The sequence below is a fragment of the Nannobrachium achirus genome, assembly GCF_963921795.1.
Source record: "Nannobrachium achirus genome assembly, chromosome: 10".
NCBI lineage: Eukaryota > Metazoa > Chordata > Actinopteri > Myctophiformes > Myctophidae > Nannobrachium > Nannobrachium achirus.
In genome coordinates, this window is record NC_137819.1 from 37,808,007 (window position 1) to 37,817,629 (window position 9,623).

General features: G+C 42.9%; 1 long non-coding RNA gene across 1 annotated transcript; it reads left to right on the top strand.

Annotated features, from left to right (window-relative positions):
- The first annotated feature begins 7,085 nt into the window (after positions 1-7,085).
- LOC308293396 lies at positions 7,086-9,311 on the top strand. Its single transcript, XR_013962459.1, has 3 exons — positions 7,086-7,231; positions 7,697-7,779; positions 8,905-9,311. It is a non-coding gene; the product is annotated as an uncharacterized lncRNA (long non-coding RNA).
- The last annotated feature ends 312 nt before the right edge of the window (positions 9,312-9,623 follow it).

Below are 9,623 nucleotides of genomic sequence, written 5' to 3' on the forward strand. Positions count from 1 at the left end.
ACGACTTACCTGGGAAGAAGGCTCAGTCTTGTCTGGGTTCAGCCTGAGGTGGTAGGAAGACATCCACTGTGAAATGTCAGCCAGACATGCAGCGATGCCATCTTCCACCTGAGTGGCATATGGGTATGGGCGTGCGCACGCACACACACACACACACACACACACACACACACACACACACACACACACACACACACACACACACACACACACACACAATAACAATATATACTATATGTATGGAGATCTGAAGTCATCTTTTTGATTGGATACTCCAATCAAGAGTAGACTACCACCTGTGTAAATCGCTTGTCAATTGCCACCAAAATCTTGCATCGCTACCCTAGATTCTGTTTAGTGCTCAGAGCACAGACCTGGCCTAGCGCCCACTTACTGTATTTGGTTGTTTGAAGACATGCATGCAGCCATGCACACAGACCGTTTATCTAATCTTCTCTATCTGTCTTTTTTTACCTCCTAGTGCTCAGGGACACATTAGCACATCATAAACTTGTTGCGTGCATGCGTTTCATGCCCTCAGTGGAAACAAGCTGTAAGCTTTTTTGCGTTATCCATTTGATTAAGGTGGGTTAGATGTATGTCAGACGTGTTTCATTTCATGATCAATAATGATATCAATCAATCAACCAACCATGTTGTTCTCATTCGTCGCTAACTGTCAATCTGGCAAAGATGAACCAATGTCATTCGCTGTGTGAGGGTCTGGCAGTAGACAGTGTGTTGTCACAGATTGATATCTGTGCCCGAGGCAGCTATGAGCAAGATTATTGTGTAGTGAATGTGCAGTGTGCTTCGTGTACTGTTGTGCAAAAGATGACAGTATAAAAGACACTTCAGATTATTCCTAACAGTAGCCATGACTCATATCAGTTAAAGCTTTCCAATAATTAGATAGAGGGGAAGTGTAATTATGACAGGTGCTGCTGTCATAAACACCCAGGTAAAACACACTGTGTGCTTTTTAGGTTATCATCTAGGGACTTGATGAAAACACAACGAATATCAAGTGTTTAATGCTAATGGGGAGGGGGGGTGATCACTTCTCGCCTGTCTAAGGGAGAAGTGATAACTAGGCCTATCTCCGCCTTTGGCCTCCTGAAAGGTGAATTTTCAGGGCATGGTCATGCTAGCGCATCAAAATCAAATCCAACTTTATTTGTGAAGCACATCCTTATATACAATTTAGAAGTTAGCCACTCCCTGAGAAGTTAATCACTCCCCGTGTACTGTATCCCGCTGCTACACTGCAGCTATGTTAGCACAGACCCACGGCCCAATTCCCAAAACCATTTAACCAACAGCACAATCATACCTCTCGCTTTTGGACCGTCACTATTTATTGTCTCTTTATGCATTCTTTTACCTTCTTTGCCCCGCTTTTCTGCCTCAGCCGCGAACGGTGCTACGCCACATATCATTCTTCCTGAAAGGTCTGTCCTTCTTCCTGAGACGACAATCACTTATCCTTTACAGTCTCTCCTTCTTCCGTGTAAACGTCCCTGACGTATGCGGATGCGACGTGCCTTTGCGCAAGTGGAACCTATACTTCTCTGCCGGAGCCGCCGCTACGTCACTGACTCCACCTTTGCCTTCAGAACCCATGTCGCCTCTCGCGACGAGTTTTTCCCGGTGAACCTAAGCGCAACGGTGGGGGCTTGGGAGTGTGGGGAACACGCACCACTGACTATTATTGCTGATGATGGAGAGCTTATATAGCTTAGCCTTTGTATTGAAAATGAGAGGCACTCTTGCCGATTTATTAAGAGTCGAGACTCGTCGCCAATTGCAAGATATTTAAAAGTTATTTGGGGCCATGATGATGATGATATCCTTTTCTTCCCACAACTAGACTAAGGATTTATGTGCGAACACTAGGATTCGCCCGCCGAAGGCGGGCGATATTCTAGTTTAAAACAATCATGGTTCACCAAAGAGGTATACATCAAACTTCTAAACAGCAGAAAATGTTGTGTGTCAAGCTGTAAACAGCAGCATTGTTATCTGCTGCATGTGATTAAAAGCTAATAATTCTGATTAGGAAAATAATTTGTCTGGTTTATTTGCATGTACGAATTAACTTTCTGTATTGTACTTAAAAAAGGCAAAGAAATAAACAATATATATATTTTTTATCATTTTGAATTCAAAATTCAAATTCAAATATCACTTCGTTCATGGAACATAGCAAGTAAGGATGACAAAAGCGCAAGGATAAGTACAAGGACATTGGACTTTTTTAATCCCTTTGTAATTTCCAGAATAAAAACATTTTCAGTTCACATTTCATCTCCCTTCCCATTTCTGCAAACAGACTGGAAAGCTATTTAAAAAGATGTTTTCGAATTCAGAAATAGCAAAACATTATGCTTGCTAATTAAATCATCAAAAACAGCAGCCAGCAAGCAACAACTGCTGTCAATATGGCATTGGAGCCTGAATACTCTGATCTTTTCAGATGTAATATTCACATCTCCAGCTAATGTTATCTCACCAACCAGTTCAGCCTCCAGCTATGGTCTTCAGCCATCAGAAGCACATAACAACAACAACAATAATAATAATATAAAAGTAATACATTATTGCAAAGATTATTGTGGTACTGTATATAGGACCGATCTGAAAGTGTGGTAATTCTTTTTCAGGGAATGGCAAGTTTTCATCACAGATTTCTAAAACAGAAAACAGAGACAAGTCAGCTTCAAATTCTCAACGTCCCTGAAATCAGTTTTTCGACGGTGGGATGTCTGCTAATATGACGTCATCATGTCTCGAGAGATGAGAGAATCAAATCACTGGGGCACAAACTACGTTGATGGTCCCATAACGTTTTGAATTAATTTCAAACACTGATTTCAATTCTGATAAGCAGCATTAAAAAGGGGGATTGAATTTCCTCACATGCACGTTCGCTACATTTCCTTTGATCAGATTGCGTGCTATGAAACGGGATGATGGCTCAACATGCAAAGCAGTCAAAGGCAGGGGTGTCACAAGGGGGGGGAAGTAGGACTTACTAGGAGTTACTAGGGCCCAAGGTGGAGGGGCCTTCATTATTTTATACTTTAGCTATTGAAAAATGGCAGATATACAAGCTCACAGCGCGGCTGTGAGATTATTTTTGAAAAGTCGTGAAAATGTGTGCAAATCTTTGAATATATGCATTTTAAACTAACATTTGTAACTCAGATTTTGCTTCTGAGGGTCCCTGGAACTAAATATTTTGAGATGGGGGTCCGTGGCCAAATACATATCATCAAAATGTGAGTGAATCCTTGCACCCAGGGCCCAGAATTTGGTGCGACACCCCTGGCTCAACATGCAAAGCAGTCAAAGGCCTGTGCCTGGCTATAATTTACCAAACCTAAAAGCCTAAAATACCATGTAGCATGACTGTGTCATGGGTCAAAAAGAACAGATCTACAACCTGAGACTCAGCATCACCTATCAATGACATCGTTAAATCTATACAACCTCTTGTGAACGCACCTATTGAGCCCATGGATTCACCTGGTGGTTGAATATCTGTTCTTGTTCAAAGAATCCCACATAATATAAGCTTGTGGGACACATTTTTGATCCCATGGCTCTAACTAAGACATGAAGGAAAAAGCCATTGCCATAAAGAAGGTGCGAACTTCCTTAACTCATTCTGTGCCAATCACGTGTATACACGTGATATATTAGCGCATCCCACAGTGCCAATCACGTGTATACACGTGATTCAAAAAAAAAAAAAAAAAAAAAAAAAAATTTTTGAAATTTTTTTTTTGAATTTTTTTTTTGGGACCCCATCAAAACTAGTGAACATGATTTCAATCGCGATTTTGCATGTTTAACCCCCATACAACCCCCATACAACTCAGGTAGCAGACCTCCAAGCTCACAACAGTGTAAAACATAATGGCTATTATCTCAAGAATGCCTGAACGGATTTCCAATCGGATTTTTTTGTTTGAAAGCTGTGAACAAACTGCACAAACCCACAACAATGCAATCCAGGATTGCATTGGATTTTTTAGAGCTCATTCTTCTCTGTTTTTTTCCCATGCATGAGGTGTGCAAGGTTTAATCATGGCTAAGTTGACGAAAATAAGGCTTTTAAAATGCTTGGTAGCCAATAGCTAACTTCAAGCTAACTTCATCCTCTTCCTGTACATGCACAAAGGAAAGTGTTTAGGCAAGTCATGGCTGCAGGGCTTCTGCATATACCAGCATATCTCTATGGGATTGTCTGTGGCACACTTGGCCCCCTCTAGTGGTGAAAGGGTGGCATTAAATGAGTTAATAAGATCCATTGGGTGCTAGGATTACAGCCAGGGCCTTTGAGCCAAAAAAGCCAAAGCCCCAAAACTTTGCTTGGCAGGTAGCAGACCCACCTCAACGGGAACACAACATTAGAATAGGGATTCAATAGCCGTTGTTAATAGCTGTGCTTCCTCAACATGTTATATTGATTTGAATCCATTACACACAGGTCTATTTCCTACTAAATATGCTTCCCAAATCTGTAGGCATACATTTAATTGTTAAAACGCTGCATTTCTGTGGAAAGCTACATCCAACTACAGCTCCTTAAGCATTACTGGATTTGACATTTTCATCGCCCAATTACAGTAATTGTAGCCTTGCCAAAGCTCTCCTATTCAGAGCAGGTTTTTCATCATTTATAAAACTGTCATTCATAACGTTATACAGTATTTTTTATGTTACTTATAAATGTTAATTCTATGTACATTTATAAAACCCACATTATTATGTGGACACCTCCTTGACAACCAGTGGTTGAATGATGACATTCGGCTCTATATTATGTCATCATTCATCATATTTGGCACTTTGGCAGGGTACCAGAAACCATGACTGACTCAACATTAATCTAAGAAGTTACCTCCGATTTGCAAAAATGTCACTAGGCTACTGTTCTGCTGTGAGAACATGAACACACAAGCATAAGACACGTTACGGATTGTGTATGATATGACATGTTATCATGTGATGAAAGGTATTATTATTTCAAAAGATTTAAAAAAAGTTGAAACCAAATGAAATCAAAACTTTTCATCAATTAAAAACAATTCCAAAATAAAACAATAGAAGAAGTTGTGAAAATAGTATATATTTTGCACCGTGTTGTGAGCTTGTACATCTGCGATTTTGGCTCCCAGGCAAAGGCAAACATCCAATTTCTCTTTTGGGTCTTGAGCTAAAAGGTTTGGGAAACACTGGTCTAGACTCTAGAGGAGTAATGTCAACTTTTTAGACCTCCAATTCCATAGAATCTCTAGTATATGAGAGGGTAGTGCTGTAGTCAGAAGTTGTGTAAAATGGTAAAAAAAAAAGGAAAAAAAAGAAAGAAAAACAGATTTATTTCTGTTAATGGTGTAATATCCCAGCCAGCACGCCCACATGGGTCCCGCATGGGTACGAGTTGGGCTACTTGGGTACCACGTGGGCATGGGCTTGATGTGGGCAAATTACATGGGTCCCACGTGGGATACATGTGGGATACCTGGGCATGGGTTGGAAGTGGGCTTTCCCACATGGTTCCCACATGGGCTACATGTGGGCTAACTGGGCATGGGATTGAAGTGGGCTGGCCCAAGTGGATCCCACGTGGGCTACATGTGGGATAACTGGGCATGGGATGGAGGTGGGCTGGCCCAAGTGGTTCCCACATGGGCTACATGTGGGCTAACTGGGCATGGGATGGAAGTGGGTTGGCCCACGTGGTTCCCGCATGGGCTACATGTGGGCTAACTGGGCATGGGATGGAAGTGGGCTGGCCCACGTGGTTCCCGTGTGGGCTACATGTGGGCTAAGTGGGCATGGGATGGAAGTGGGCTGGCCCAGGTGGTTCCCGCGTGGGCTACATGTGGGCTAACTGGGCATGGGATGGAAGTGGGCTGGCCCACGTGGTTCCCGCATGGGCTACATGTGGGCTAACTGGGCATGGGATGGAAGTGGGCTGGGGCACGAGGTTCCTGCATGGGCTACATGTGGGCTAACTGGGCATGGGATGGACATGGGCTGGCCCACGTGGTTCCCGCATGGGCTACATGTGGGCTAAGTGGGCATGGGATGGAAGTGGGCTGGCCCAGGTGGTTCCCACGTGGGCTACATGTGGGCTAACTGGGCATGGGATGGAAGTGGGTTGGCCCACGTGGTTCCCGCATGGGCTACATGTGGGCTAAGTGGGCATGGGATGGAAGTGGGCTGGCCCAGGTGGTTCCCGCGTGGGCTACATGTGGGCTAACTGGGCATGGGATGGAAGTGGGTTGGCCCACGTGGTTCCCGCAAGGGCTACATGTGGGCTAACTGGGCATGGGATGGACATGGGCTGGCCCACGTGGTTCCCGCATGGGCTACATATGGGCTAACTGGGCATGGGTTGGAAGTGGGCTGCCCACGTGGTTTCCGCATGGGCTACATGTGGGCTAACTGGGCCTGGGATGGAAGTGGGCTGGCCCACGTGGTTCCCGCATGGGCTAAATGTGGGCTAACTGGGCATGGGATGGAAGTGGGCTGGCCCACGCGGTTTCTGCATGGGCTACATGTGGGCTAATTAGGCCTGGGTAATAATAGTAATAATATCCATGGCTTTGATGCTATAACAATTCCATGCTGTACCAATAGGAGAGATAACAGGCAAAATGTTGATCAAAATAACATGGAAGTGGGCCTCAGGCCATACACAATCTGTCTGTGTTCCCACGATTGGCCAGACTTTGGACTTTGCTTTATGTGCTGCTAGTTAGTTTACCTAGCTGCTTTGTACAACACCACTAGCCTAGCAGAGCTAAACAATCCACCCAATACTGCAGTTAGTTAGCTGCATTAGTATATAGTCTGGCTACGTTAGGCTACAACACCACATTCATTTTGTTCAACAAGACAGACAGACAGGCAGACAGGCAGGCAGGCAGGCAGGCAGGCAGGCAGGCAGGCAGGCAGGCAGGCAGACAGACAGACAGACAGACAGACAGACAGACAGACAGACAGACACACACAGTGAGTAGACCAAACCAAGCCTCTCATTACCATGTGAATACAGGGTGATTTCACATGTAGGTGTTATTGACCGTCTAACCAATCACTGTGCTTCCCAGACTTTTTTGAAACTGAATCACTTTTTCTTTGTCATTTGAGAGTGAGGAACTTCATGACAGGACTTGCTTCCACGAATGGACCTTAAAAAATCCAAAAGTATATGGTAAGTAGCCTCATTGTCTAATCTATATTCTAAAATGTTCTAGACTAGCCTAGATACAGGCTAGTTTTAACTCACGGTTTGTTGATTTTGTCAACTTAACTAAGGACATTATCTTTAAACAACAAGTTACATGTTTTATGCTCTAGATGTAATGTTATGTTATCACATTGTAACAAATTATTTCAAACCATGGATTTAGGCAGGCCAATATTGTTATATATTATGTTTTAAATCCCTAGATTACAATGTATGTTGGTTTACCGTATGTACTGTATATGTTGGTTAATGTACCCAATGTGTTCCTAGTCTGGGCAAACCCACAAAAACAGCAGCTCTACTAGCTAATAAAGCATCACAGCACGTTATGAGCTTGTAAATCAAGACAGATTGAAATATGTGTGTGCCTACATTGAAATTTACATTGCTTTAACTTTTGAAATCTCATTTGTCCCCTCTTTCTTGAAGACAAATAATGTGCTCAACCCAAACCTGAAAAGCAGAGGCTTCAATCTACAGACAGACAATGAAGTACCCCATAAGTGACAATGGTAATATAAACTTACATAATGTTTGTGATTTTGTTGGGATATTGATCTTGGCTAACTTTAATGTTGTGTGGAAAAAACTGAAGTTGAATGTGACAGCATACGGCTGCAGCTAACTAGTGGAAGGGGCAGATTTGTTGAAGAGATCACGGTTGGCAGTTACATTTTTATTCTACATCAAGGGTCTTCAACAGGGGGTCCGGGACACCTAGGGGGTCCTCAGAGTCACTAAAGGGGGTCCTCCAAATATTTGTGTGATAGAAACCTTATTTTCTCATTTTTTATATTAACCACTTGAACCCTAGCGTCCATATTCTGAGAACTTGAGCCAAAAATAGCAGATCTACAAGCTCACAACGCCTTGCACTGCGAGGCGTTGTGAGCTTGTAGATCAGACATTTGGGCAAAGAGGTTTTGTAGAGAGGGAAAAGAGCAGACCAAGTAGTGAGTGAAATGTCAACTTTATTAAGTATTGACTGTTCAAGTGGTTAAATATCTGAAACACAAATCGACATGGATCCAAAATACAATGATGATTTTCCTGTCATGATGAAACTATATGGAATCTATGTAAAGGTTTTGGTGGTCCCTGCTTCATCTCTCTCAACAAAGGGGTCCGTGGCCTGAAAACATTGAACATTCAAAACCAGTTTGTCCACAGTCAGCAGGCACGTAGACAGTAGGCAGCTGATAGCATAGGCCTACTCAACTTGCTTATAGAGATGCAAATCTTTGCTATTGTTTTCATTGGGTGACGGGGGTTTACTTTGGGTCATCGTCACCTGGCTTTACAAAGAATCAAATGTGCACACGCTCGCCAAATGGTCTGTCTCCTGTGTACTACACTATTGGACTTTAGTTACTAGTTACTTATTTAGAATATTATTAGGCTATAAAACATAGGCCTACATTAATCTCTTCAGCCCTATACATTTTGTCTATTTGAAAATAGCCGATCTACAAGCTCACAATGCGTCGCAATGCACTTCACTGGCATTTCGGCTGGCATTTCGCCTACTAAAATCTCATTCCTGGTGACGCCAGTGTAAGTGTGTTTAAAGATAGAATGACTACTTTACATTCATATCTTGTGGCTAATCCTTTCTTTGACTTTTGCCATAAACTCAGGAATTGCCATGTCGGAGATATCTAAGGTTAAGGCTTCCTGGGTGAAGGCAAGATGGACAGACCAGTGGAACGCAGCAGAACCATCCAGGCTTCACCAATTCATCAAGGATCTCACAGATGTTCCTGACCAGCACCTCCCCCGTAAGGAGTGGACAACCCTCAATCACCTGAGGACAGGTGTGGGACGTTTCAGTGCAGCACAGGATCCATCACAGACTGTGTAGCATGTGATGACCAGCTGCCCTATATACCAGCCACTGAATGGTGATCGTGGCCGAGAATGATCATGACCTAGACAATGACACACTCGACTGGATTGCTGCAACGGAGTGTAAGGACATACAACAGAAAAAGATCTGGATGATGTGCCACCCCATTAGACAAACTCTCTCTCTCTCCCCCCTGTGGTTGGCTAAAAAAAACACCCACAAGCACAGCGGACCCAGATTGATGAATGCAACATGAATGAACAGTGGATTCCAGAAAACCTATGCCCTAAAACAGTTTTGTTACAAAATTCAAGATTTTGATGCACCTCTTACACAATTTATGTTTTTGGACATTTTTTTATCCTTTATTTTGTTCTGTTAGCAGTCTGTGGAGCATTATGGGAATATCTCTTTTTGCATTTCAAGTGTTTTTTTTAATGTACTGTATGTACACTTGCACATTTGATCTGTTTGCCTTCATGCTGCTGCTATCTTTATTTATATTGTATT